General features: G+C 45.2%; 1 protein-coding gene across 11 annotated transcripts in view; it reads left to right on the forward strand.

The window, feature by feature from the left end:
• Nucleotides 1–1,967: 1,967 nt before the first annotated feature.
• Nucleotides 1,968–13,132, forward strand: part of Tacc2 (transforming, acidic coiled-coil containing protein 2) — a 215,980-nt gene continuing 204,815 nt past the window's right edge. For all 11 annotated transcript variants that reach the window (XM_087560258.1, XM_087560400.1, XM_087560322.1 and 8 more), the window contains exon 1: nucleotides 1,968–2,037. The gene's annotated coding sequence lies outside the window, so the exon portion shown is untranslated. The remainder of the gene's footprint in view (nucleotides 2,038–13,132) is intronic.

A 13,132-nucleotide genomic window follows, 5' to 3' on the forward strand; every position in this document is an offset into this window, starting at 1 on the left:
CCAGTTGCTAAGAGGCTTAGTTCTTGGACAGGTTTGGGTTACATAACCTTTTCTCTATTGTACATCCGCTTCGTGTGATGCGTCTGGTTTTAATTGTATGTACTCCCATTTATGCGCAAGCATCGGTGGTTTAGAAGATTCCTTCTAAAGATTCACTCAGAAAATACAGTTTGCCTTATTGCCCAGGCATTCAAAACCATTCTCAGCCAGATGTGCTCCCTCTTAATCCTCAATAGATCCAGGAATACATTTGAGTAGAAATTGCCTAGGAAAAGGAAGTTATTGATTGTTGTCAGGGGCCCCTCAAAAGTATTCCATTGCTTGGAGTGGGAGCAGTGCACAGCTGGATGCAGGTGAGGGTGTCATGTTGGCCAAAGCATTGTTAGAAGAGAGGTATGACAGCTCAAGCTAAATGGAGTCACAGGTTGGGAAGCAAGCTATGCTTGCTTGGTTCTCTATGCCAGTTTCTGGATCTGGACAGTAAGGGTTTGACAGCTTTCTACACTGTCTGCTGAATCCTTACTCTTGCAGCCCACCTGCCATGTTGTATAAAAAGCCCAAGACACATGGACAGGCCACATGAAGGCCACAGACACATTCCCAGCCAAAGCCTGTGTCTTCCATCAGCCAGGTTTGCAAGCCACTGGGGACCTCCAGCCCAACTCTGCATAAGGGGACATTGGTTTGGACTGAACTCCTGCACTAGGATCAAGAGACCAGAACAAAATGGAGTCACTCATGCCAAAGCACCACATCATCAGGAAGAAAGCAAGCTGTTTCACTGACCTGAGAAACCAGCCACTGAGAGATAACAGCTAAATTCCCAAGCAGGCCAGCTTTGCAGCATGTGATAAAGTTTTCTCTCTTTTAAAACAAGAAAGTCAGAGAGGTCAGTTATGTTCCGTGCCTCTCCCTGTTCTGCCTCTCATGGAAAGTAGCTTTATGTAACACTTTGTGTTCTGGCTTCGTTTCTCTTGTGATAAAACATGCTAACAAAAAGAGGTTTAGGGAAAACAGGGTTTACTTGCTTATAGTTCTCAGTTCCACTCCATTACCACAGGGAAGTCACGACAGGAATGTGGTTTTGTCTGGTTGGGTACCTTCTACCTTAATGTCACCCCAATTCTAAGCTGAGCCCCATTTGTCCTGCTTGCTTCTGGGACCAGACTGCCACCCACTTTCCATACCCACACACCCTGAGAAGCCCCCTCCAGTTTGTAGCACTATTGTCCCTACAAACTCTTTTATTTTCTTAGCATCTGGGTGTGGGATGCTGAGGCAGAATCACCTGAGATCAAGGCCAGCCCTGCTCTCCTTCCTTTGCACCAGTGACGGCATGTTCTAGACACTCTGCTCCTTACATGGGTCCCTATGAATTGGAGAATTCTCAGGGTTGGCCCGGTGAGATCTCCGTCTCCTCTTCCAGTTTGCCATTGCCTGGTCGCTCCGTCACTCCGTTAAGGACGGGTGGAATTGTAGGCACCTGGCTCAGAATTGGTGTGCTGGTTATAGCTCCTCATTCTTTTCTCAAGGAAGCCTACTGGCATTTCAGAAAGGACCACCTGATTTTGTAAGGTCAGTGGAAGCTGACCAGGACCTTGTCTGTCTGATTTACTCGAAACACTTCTCACTTCCTTTCGTGTTATTTAAGGTTGCTTTGTTTTGCAGAGGGGATGTCTCCCTCAGTGCGGTTCTATTCCAGGTGGACTCAACTGCAGCCTGTGGTGGGAGACATTAGCTATCCCAGGTGCACGTGGAGGAAAACAGACAAGAGGTAGCTCCCTGCTCCTTGTTATCCTCACTCTCCACTCCCCTCCCGGGCAAGAGCCTCTGGAGAGCTGCCGCCTGGCCCCGGGTCAGATTGCTTACACACCACTGCCTCCCAAGCCAGTGTTCCCAACCTTAAGCCAGTGCACATTTATAGAACAATTCCATGTGATCCTGAGGAAGGCAGACCACAGCCAGAGGACAGTGCTTTGACGTGACCTTAGAGAGAGGCCTCTTCCCCCTTCTCTCTCCACACTAGGAGGACGTTGGGTAAGTGAGTCTCAAGACTGATAGCTTCATTCCTTTGATGCATGCATGCTGGTAACCTGGTTTGGCTACTGAGGTTAGAGGGTTTCACAATTTTCTCCTTATAAAGTGAAATTCAAAGCACATCTGTGCTTCCCCTCCTCCCACATAGCCTCCTAAACCAAACGAGCTGCCTTTTTATCTTTCTAATGCATTGCTGGTTCCTTTGAGTAGAATACAGATCCGTGAATCTGGACTGTGGTTCCCTCCGTTTATAAAATGAGGGGTTGGGGTTGTGGATAACTACAGTACATTCTCATGGGCCCTGAAGTTCTGTGTTGGTGGTTGGGCAGAATAATCACTTGAGAGCCCCTAAGACAGAGGGGGACTGTTACTTTAAAAGTCATCGTGCTGTTGGCCTGGTGGTAACTGAGAACTTAGTTCTGTCAACCTTCATTAGTAGCTTTTCAGACCTGTTATTGATGATGATGATGTGCCCACTAACTCCATGAGCGGCCATCTGGTCTCCACGAGGCTGCATTTCTGAGTTTGTCTTGGTATCACTTACAATTGACTAGAATCAGGTCAAAGCTGGACTAAGGCAAAAATCGGTTCAATTACTCAAAGAGAGGTGTGTGTGTGTGTGTGTGTGTGTGTGTGTGTGTGTACTGTTTTTTTTTTTTTTTTTTTTACCATGTTCCCCCAAACCAGAGGGGCAGTGAGACTCAAATCCCTTATCCAGATTCCATCTCCTATGATCTATCATGGAACACCAGTGTTTGCACAGAGTGCTGAACTCAGACAGGGTGTGGCTCAGTTGGAAGAGTATTTCCTAGCACACATGGAGCCCTCCCTTCAATCCCTGGCCCCTGGCCTCTGGCCAATACTGCATGAACCAGGAGTGGTGGGTAAGACGTATAACGCTAGCACTGAATCAGGAGAATCAGAAGTTTAAGATCATGCTCTCCATTTACGTGCCTAAGTTACCAACGACCTAGTCCAAAACAACAAACAAACAAACAAACAAACAAACCCAAACAAGGCAGCACAGCATCTCTAGGTTTAGCTGCTGCTTGCTTTCAGCCCACTGTCCTTCGTATTTGGGATTCTTTGCTCAGGTCTGGCAAGAGCCCCATTGGTTTCTCCTACCTTCTTCATGTAAAGGAGCTTTAGAGGAAATCTTCTCAGTGAGTTTTGCTGTGAATATGGTCCTGGGTTTCCAGCTTTGCATCCCGTTGCTCTGCAAGTGTATCAGACGGGACATGGGCAGTTCAAAGAGATCCATCCCTGCTGCCATTGTCTGAGAACTCCACTTGCTGGACAGAGGTAGCTCGCTTCTGCATTGGCTCTGATGTGGGGAATCCTGCCTAAGTGAAGGAGAAGAGAAGAAGGGAGCCAATGGAAGGGATTGGAGGAGGCTGGCATCCAGGGAGTTTAGAAACTGGTTGTATATGAAGTAAGAGAAATTAAGCGAAGGATGAACAGTAGCCAGACATCCATCCCTTTTCTCCACTTAGCAACTCTCAAGGGTGCCATTCTTTGATAGTCTTAACCAGAAATGTTATGGTTTGTTCCACACAGACATAAGCTCCATCCACACAGAGCTTCTGCTCTGATGGATGAGGCAGATATGAAGCGGACCATCACCATGATGTACAGAGTTATGATGATGGTCTCAGACCGTGTGATTGTAAGAATGGGTCTTCTAAATAGAAATGGAAAGGCAAAAAACAGGGATTGGCTTAGGGAGAAAGATGGGGAATTTACAACTGAATAGATTAGTTGGTTGCAGTCATTAAGTAGAGACACCCGGTAGGGAGAGTGAAGTTAAGAGGGTAGAAGTAAGAAGTCCCTGGGTTTCTCCAAGGAACAGACTGAGTTAGACAGTCTGGTCCCGGTTCTCAGGAGACAGCTTTCTTGGGAGGGTGGGAAGAACATGAGAGGAGCAGGATGGAGCGGCACCTTAAGTTAAGGCTTAAGGGGCAGAGACTTGAAGAGGAAGGTAGAGCTGACAGTGGCCAGCGCTGTGCAGGTACCGAGAGGGGATCAGGAGAATTTGTTGTGCGGCTAGAGAGCAGCCTGCAGCAGCTTTCACATCAGCTTTCCAACAAGTGATGGCTTCCTTTAGCTCTTAGGGAGACTAGTCTCAGCTGGGTTCCTTGTCCTGCCCTCCTTAATTTCAGTCAGTACTGGGGAGGGTTCTCGGTCACTCACTAATCTTTGCCTTTTATCACTAGGGGACTCTTTTAGTTGACTTTCAAGGCTCCTATCAGTAATACAGAGAGAATATCTGGTTGACCATTTTGAGCCAGAGTCTAGACCTGGTACCAATAGTGGTAGCATCCAGCGGTGGGTAGAGACCCGAGGCTACTCAGTCAGTAAGAAGATGTAGAAAGGGTGTTTAGTGAGTTTTCAGAGTGAAGTACAAAAACTTCTAGATGTGTCTATTCAAGCGTGTGGCTCATGACAGTCGAGTCGAAACTTGTTGTTGGCGTCTTTTGTCGGTCTCTTTGCCCTTTGTGGGACTCTCAGCCCTGGATTAATTTATCAGTGTTTAAAAGCGGTGTTTTGATGACCCTAGCCTGAAGAGGCAGGTTTGTCCCCTGTGTTTTAATCCAGCGAGACGCCCGTGTATAAGGAGGGAGTCAAGATCGCTGTTCTTGCCAGTGTCCCGTGAATGTTATTAATGTGGGTGTTTAAAATTGACACCGTGGACCGAGGCAGTGATGTGTGAAGGCTCCGAGTTTGTGACCTAAAAAGGGGAAATTCTCTCTGCACTCAAGTCAGGGAACAGTGTCAGCAGAGCTCTCTGCCAGAACTGGTGCCAAAGAATTGTGAAGAGATTAAAGCCAGCAGCAAGAGCCACACGGAGATCGGTGAGATTGGTATCCGGCAGGCCGGCTCCGGCATCTGTAAAAAATTCAACAGTGAGTGATAGACCCTGTGCCTTCATGTTCAAGGCATTCAAAAAAGTGTCCTGATTTACCTAAAGACGGGCCTTTTCCAGAGTAGCCACCTTTATACTTCCCAGAATCAAGCGGCAAGACTTAGCCCATGCGTTCTGGCATCTCAAAAAGCAAAAGAGAAAAACAAAAGAAAACAAAAGCCAAGCAACACGGTGTTCCTAGGTTTAATTGCTGCTTTCCATTCAGCCCACTGTCCTTTGTGTTTGGGGTTCTGTGCTCAGGTCTGGTAGGACCCTCTCAGTTCCCCTCACCTTCTTCATGCACAGCTATGTTAGAGGAAAACTTCTCAGCTAGTTTTGCTGTGAATAGGATCTTGGGTTTCCAGCTTTGCATTAAACGGGTATCAGACAGGACTTGGGCAGTTTTAGGATCCCCGCTGCCATTGTCTCTGAGAACTCTACTTACTGGGACAGAAGCATCTTGCGTCTGCATTGGCTCTGATGGGAACCTTGCCCAAGTGAAGGCCAGGAAAAGAAAGGAGGTGATCGAAGGGATTTGAGGAGGTAAGAGTGGAGACTTGTTGTGTATGAAGAAGCAAATGGAGTGAAAGGAGCCTGAAAAGGACTAGTCATTTATAAGCGCGACACAGTTTTTCATTTCGAGGGAACATAATTTTATAAATGAACCTGTGAACTTGAAAGGAAGAAGTGGTTCTAGCTGAGCCTGGTGCCACATGCATTCAGTTCCAGCACTCTGGAGCCAGAGGTATAAATTGTTAGATGGAGGCCAGATGTGCTTCGTAACACCCATTTCTTTTTTTTTTTTCTTTTTTTTTTTAAAGATTTATTCCATGTATGTGAGTACACTGTAGCTGTCTTCAGACACACCAGAAGAGGACATCAGATCCCATTGCAGATTGTGAGCCACCATGTGATTGCTGGGAATTGAACTCAGAACCTCTGGAAGAGCAGTCAGTGCTCTTAATTGCTGAGCCATCTCTCCAGCCCCATAACACCCCATTTCAAAACAACAAGACGAACAAAAAAATATGGCTCTGGTTTACCTTTTGACCATTCAGAAAACAATTCCTAACTATGCTTCTGCTGAGATGGATACTGAGGTGTGACATAGGATTGACCATGATATCGTGTGTCATGTTTCATAGCAAACAGAAGAAACAACTACGCCTTGAATTTTGATCTGTCATAAGATCATGGTGTCATGTGTCCTAGTGCTCTGAATAGTGTCTGGTGGTGATGCGTTTGCATTGCTCTGGGAACATTCATGATGAACTGTTGCTGGAGTGATTAATCCAGTGGTGGCAGCACACGCTCCTCAATACCCCTCCAATGCTCTGGATTCTCGAATGAAAGACACGCACGCACGCACACACACACACACACACACACACACACACACACACACAGCCTTCTATTTATTTTCATATGCCCTAATGGCTCAATGACCAGGCCAGTCCTAAACTTCCATATTGTTAACGCCTCCTCTCCAATATTTCTGAATTATTACTGCTGAAATCTATATCCTATCTTTGCTACCCCAGACCCACACCTGCAGCCCTCCTGGGCCCCGATCCCCAACCCTTACCTGTTAACAGTCTCTCTGTCTCTCTGTCCTACATCTCCCAGGCCAAGACCTCCTTCCTCTCCTGGCAATGGCAATTCCCCTTCCTCCTTCGTCCCTTGCCAGCAAATCTTAAAGTCCTGCCGCTGTCTCCCTGCCCAGTCATTGGCCAACAGCAACTTTATTTGCCAATGAAAGCCAACTGGGGCCAGGGACCCTCAGCATCTTCCAAGCAGACCTGTGAGTCTCTGTGTAATTTTGGTAGCTGAATTAACACAAATAGAACCAATCCATAACAATGAATGTCTGTCTGTCTGTCAGGAGCACTTCTCCTTCCCCGGCTCCTGCCTGCTTCACTACCTCAGGATTTTCTAATTTTCACAAGCATCTTTTCACTTAGCATAAAGAGATTCAGCTGATCTTGGTATCTTAGTCTATAGATACCAACCAGAGAGAAGCAGTTGAGGAAGAGATGATCCATGCCTACAGGCTATGATTGGCAGCATGGCTTCTGTCAGATGGATAGATATGAGCACAAGGGAAATCAAAGAGATATCCTTAACAGATGCGTTCACAGATGGACAGTTCTCAGGTCCAAGTTCTGGAGTGGGTCATGGTCAGACAGGCTGTCCCAAACCCACATAGACAGGAGGGGGGCCGAGCTAGAGCTTGGGAAGCAACACTTGGACTTAGAGTTCACTAGAGGCCATGATTCCCCTGTCTCAAGTACAACAGAGAAACTCACTTTGGAAAATGCAGATTATGTCAGGCTTGGTGGTGCACACCTGTAACCAAGGCCCTCAGGGAAGAGAGGCAAGGAGGATCATTCAGGTTCGAGGCCAATCTGATCGACCTTTTGAGTTCTAAACCAGCCAAAGCTACATAGTGAGACCTTGGCTTAAGGAGGGTAGGGGGATGGAGACACGGGTCAACTATTAAGAACACTGGCTGCTTGTTGAGAGGACCTGGGTTTGATTCTCAGCACCCACAAAATGATGTGATCCCAGAGCAGTGCACGATTTATCTGCAAAAGAGGAACTTGGGGGACTGACTTACATTGGTGTGGCAGAAAGGGCCAGCCGACCTTCAAGTATCCTGCCTGTCCACAGTATGGGCAGGGTCCTGACAGCAGTTGGAGTGAAAGGTAGTTCCTTATCCAGTGCTCAGTGTTGGCAAATCTGCAGCAGGTTTGAAGTGGAGTCTGTTGGTGCTCAATTCTCTTAGAGGGGGCCAGAAGCTGGTATCTGTCTGTCACAGGAGGTCTTGGGGTCTTTTCCTGTTCCTCCCTTTCAGTAAACACTCAAACGCCACATTCAGCAGATCTCTCTCAAGGGGGTTGAGGCCCACTGTCTAGCCTCTTATGATCTTTCTTAAAATACCCTATTTTGAACATCATTTTATAATAAACAAACTTTATTTTCAGTTGCTTGCTTCAGTCTTAACTTTGACAAGATCTACAGAAGACTAAAATCTGTCCCTGAAAATGAGTTACATTTGGACCTGGCATGACTACAAACATAATTCTGAGCACATTAAAGAGTTTGATCGTGGGGCTGGGGATTTAGCTCAGTGGTAGAGCACTTACCTAGGAAGCGCAAGGCCCTGGGTTCGGTCCCCAGCTCCGAAAAAAAGAACCAAAAAAAAAAAAAAAAAAAAAGAGTTTGATCGTTTGTAAGGTGACTGACCAGTAATTTACACATTTTAGTTACCTTTTAATGCTTTATAACAGATTAGTAGCTTTTATAAGAGAAGGATTTAATAATTTTATCCCTGTTAAGTTTGAGACTTAAAATTTATACTTTTGAATTGCAGATTCTTTAGCATCAGAATAAGCTTTAAACCATAAATACAGTCCATGGAGAGACTGGGAACCTCAGGTTTCTGATCCTTTCATAGTATACCAGTATAGAATATCACAGTTTCTTCTGCTATGCATCCCCCCCCCCCAAAAAAAAGAAAACAAACCAAAGCTTAAAACAAACTTAGAGAAGACAGAGTGGTTAAATGTACATGTTTAAGTCAGTTTCTATCAGCTTAGGTAGACCTGTATAACCCTAGGAATTCAAAATCTTATTTATCAAACATATGTTGCTAGTAAGTTCTATTTTTCATAAGTCAGAGTTGAATCTAAATTATATACATTGTATGCTGTAGTAAAACTATTTTAGTATGGTCTATCGAATTAAGATTACCTATACATAGAGTTTTGGTTTCGTTTTATATTATTTTTCAAGACAGGGTTTCTCTGTGTAGCCCTCACTGTCCTGGAACTCACCCTGTAGACCAGGTTGGCTTCAAACTCACAGAGATCTGCTGGTCTCTGCCACCCCACCCCACCCCACCCTTGGCTCTATACATAGATTTTTTTTAATTATCAGCCTGCTGTTACAAGTTTCAAGATAACCTTTTCTGTTACAGGTTTTAGAGATACTTTTTTCGGAGCTGGGGACCGAACCCAGGGCCTTGCGCTTGCTAGGCAAGTGCTCTACCACTGAGCTAAATCCCCAACCCCGAGATACTTTTTTAAAACCACAGTCTCAATATTTCTATATAACCTAGGATAAAGAAAATGTACATTTCAACCAAGGTTGGTAGTAAACAAAATCAAGGACAAGGACGTGATATTCAGAGAGCTAAGCAATTGAAACAATACTTTGTCACTTCTCACCTCTATTGGAATAGTTTTCTTCTTAGCTGCTCTCAAGCACATAGTGTCTTTTCCTGGAATGTTCGACTTTGTTCTCCTCCTCCCTGTCACAGAGTCAGGTGGTCAACCTGACACTCAGGACAAAGACTTTGGAGAAAACGTCTGTCTAAATAAACACACTTGGGTCCAGAACAGGCATGTCAATCTCCTCTCCAGAGCCAGGTTTTAATAGAGTAGACGGTATATGTCAATATTTCTACATCATCCATACCCGAAAGACATTTGAATTTCTGAAAAACTGAACCCAATGATCAGAGGGAGGGTTAGGAGCAGAGAGCAAAGAATACTTAGAGATAAGACGTTTTTGAGAACAGGGAGTAAAGAAAGCTTAGGAATAAGGGGTATGGGGACCATTTGCTTATGAGGTGTTAGAAGCTGTCACAGTCTTTGAGAATTTGGAAATTGAGTTTGCCATTTTCTGGCCACTGAGACTAATTTATCTGGTTTGTATTGAGACCAAGCCATCTGTAGTGACACAATGCAGCTTAATGGAGTGTGAGTGTAAGGAAAGAAAGAGGCAAGAGAAGGTAGGTGAGGAGCCGATGAGTCTCACAAGTGTCCACACTTCGCTCAGACTCCAGCAAGAGAGACAGAGAAAGCTCCAGGAGGGAGAGAGACACGGAAGGCAGGAATGAAGACATCCTAAAAGGGGTGAAGTAAAGAACTTCGAAGAGCAAGGTGGAGGTGGGGAAGAGTTAGAAAGGGGGCTAACTTTAATTACTATCTTTGCCAGAGGCAAGAGTCCAGTGGTGTAGAAATGGTGGCACAGGGAGGGGAGGGGAAGGTACTGCAAGACCGTGCAATCTGAGGACAATCCCAAGGGATCAAGACTTGTCAGAGAGATGCCCAGGATCAATGGAGCGGTGTTCTCCTCTTCCAGGTGATGGGGCACCCAAAAGGGCATAAGGAGCCTGCCTGGCTTACCAGCACAACTTTTGTAGCAGGCTCCATTGAGCAGGGGGAAGAGGAGGAGGAAGAAGAAGAGGAGAGAAGAGAGCAGGCAGCTTTGAAAGGGTCCTTACCCAAATAAAGGAGGAGACACCAGTGGGTACGGTGGGTAGAGGAGAGAAACAATTGAAGATACAGACTCTGAAATTTGGAGTCAGATATGGTGGGTGACAGAGGCCAGCAGAGGTAAATGATCCATCCACAAGAAGGCCAAGTTAGCAGTTCTGGTTAAGTTAAAGGGACTGTGGTCCCAAAGGGGCATCCAGGAGTCCCTTCCAGTTTTCAGCACCAAATGTAAGTAGGTTCAGCAAGAAACCACCTAACAAAGCCACCCCTTGGATACAAAGCAGTTTATTTAAAAACAAGCAAGCAAGCTAGCCTGCCAGGCTGCCTTGGGCAGCAGTTGCCAACCGTGTTGGATTTTATATGGGTATAGGGCTGAGGGAAGCTGCTCAAAGACTGAACAGTGGGAGAATAGTGTGGAGAGAGTTTCAGACAGATGAGGTGCTGACAGTTTCAGTTAGAGCATTCAGCCAGCCTTTAAGGGCTTCAGAGAAATGGTTTAGGCTTCTGTTTCCCAACAAAACCCAGTTCAGATATGGGTGAGGCCATTGCTCTAAAACACTGCCGTCAGCGCCGCCATTCTAAGCCAATGTTGTGATCTAACGATGTGGAGCAAGCCACTAAGTAGTGTTCCTTCATGGCCTCTGTTAGAGCTGCCCCTCTAACCCTTGACTGTTCTAGAAACTGGCTCAACTGTTACTCGAGGATATAGATATACGAACTATATATACATACACATATGTATGCATATATAAAGCAGCCCCTGTTGCTTGCTTTTCTCTCAGGTATACAAGTTCTACCTATATTCTTCCTCCTTTGTTTGCCCGACTCACCGTCTTCCTTTCTCTCTGACCCCTTTCATTGACTTCTGTATAAGCCTTCATTTTCTTCATGCCCTCATGCTCTTCAATTACCTTTATTAATTTTTTTAAATTTACCCATTTAACAACATTTTTCTTTTTTTAGAGATTTATTTATTCATTTAATGTATATAAGTACACTGTAGCTGTCTTCAGACACACCAGAAGAGGGCATCAGATCTCATTACAGATGGTTGTGAGCCACCATGTGGTTGCTGGGAATTGAACTCAGGACCTCTGGAAGAGCAGTCAGGGCTCTTAACCACTGAGCCATCTCTCCAGCCCACCTTTATTAAATTTGTATTTGAATTTATTCCTCCTCGGGTGTCTTGTGATCTATTTATTTCCAGAGGAGCTTTGTTTTTTCCTCTTTCTTTCCTGCATTTAACCAATACCCTTTGATCCTGCCTAGTCACAGTTCCTTCCTTCCTTTCCTTACTCTCTCTCAATCATTTCTGAGCCTTGTTCTGTCACAGTTAATTGTAAGTTTTTGATCCTTGATTTTTCCTAGTATAGCTTTGTTCATTTCTATTTGCACTGTTAAGTTTCTTATCCAAGAAACTTACATATATTCCAATGTTTGAGAGTGCTGCCTTACGGTTTCTTCCTACTTCATGGTTTTAGAATGTATAGAAGTATTTTTGTTTTGTTTTGTTTTGTTTGTTTGTTTGTTTGTGATGTGTGTGAAGAATTGTCTCCTGACTTTCTTTTCATTGGCTCTGCATGGCTCTGTTGGCGTTATTGTGCATCTTAATCAAGCTGAGCCATCTCAGGATTCCTGGTGGTCAGTCCTGGCTCTGACTCCACCTGTGGGGCCATGTTTTCTGTGATCAGATGCCAAGAAAGTTTCCCAGGCCTCTGACTCTGTGGTTTTTGTTTTTGTTTTGTTTTGTTTTTCCTTTTGAGGAACTCAAAATGTTTTTTTCAACATATGGGGTGCGTCTGTTTCTGCTTTTTTCCTCCCCCAGAGTCCATGCATTTTGAGGACTGCCTTTAACTTCCACCTGTTTTGAAACCCCTCCCTCTTCTTTTTTTTTTTTTTTTTTTCTTTTGGGAGCTGGGGACCGAACCCAGGGCCTTGCGCTTGCTAGGCAAGTGGTCTACCACTGAGCTAAATCCCCAACCCCCGAAACCCCTGGCCATTTCAAAGGATCTGACATGAATTCTAGTTCAACCTAGACTCTGTTATTACCTGCTCCTGCTTTCCTACAACTGTCTTGGGAAGTAAGTCGAGTCGGTTATAAACATTCATAGGAGTGTGGAAGCCAAAACTTGACAAAATGTGCTGGGGTTTTCTGACTACACTCTATTAACAGTTGTTTTGAAGAGTGCTGTCTTAGTTTGGGTTTTAGTGCCATGAAGAGACACTATGTCCAAGGCAACTCTTCTAAAGGACAACATTTAATTGGAGCTGGCTTACAGGTTAAGAGGTTCAGTCCATTATCATCATGGTGGGGAACATGGCAGCATCCAGGCTGATTTCATGCTGGAGGAGCTAAGAGTTCTGCAGCCAGGAGTCTGTTTTCTGCAGGCAGCCAGGAGGCTCTCTTCTACACTGGGTGGAGCTTGAATATAGGAGGAGACCTGAAAGCCCACCCCCACAGTGATACACCCATCCTCCAACAAGGTCACACCTACTCCAACAAGACCACACCTCTTAATAGTGCCACTCCCCATGGGCCAAGCATTCAAACTCATAAGTCTATGGGGGCCATACCTATTCAAACCAACACAAGTGCTTACCCTTCTCTTTCCATTCCCTGAAGACAGAGAGGCTTGTTTTGTGTGTATACCCTCCCTCATTTCTTTTCATCATGCAGGGAAGGAGTTTTGGAGTCAGGGAGCTAGGGTGCTTCTATTAGCTTCCTCTACCTGGAAAGCTGAATATAAAAACAGCAAATGTTCTGGTGGGGTGGGGCCGAGTGTGGGGTTGTATAGTTGGGCCAAATAGTACTTACCAAACGTGGTTGACTTCAGACTTTTAGATTATGTTAGATTTGGATGGATGGAGAAACATTGGAGTTGATGGAGTGACATGGGAATGAAAGAGAGCA

Source organism: Rattus norvegicus, chromosome 1, assembly GCF_021556685.1.
Source record: "Rattus norvegicus strain SHRSP/BbbUtx chromosome 1, alternate assembly SHRSP_T2T, whole genome shotgun sequence".
Lineage (NCBI taxonomy): Eukaryota > Metazoa > Chordata > Mammalia > Rodentia > Muridae > Rattus > Rattus norvegicus.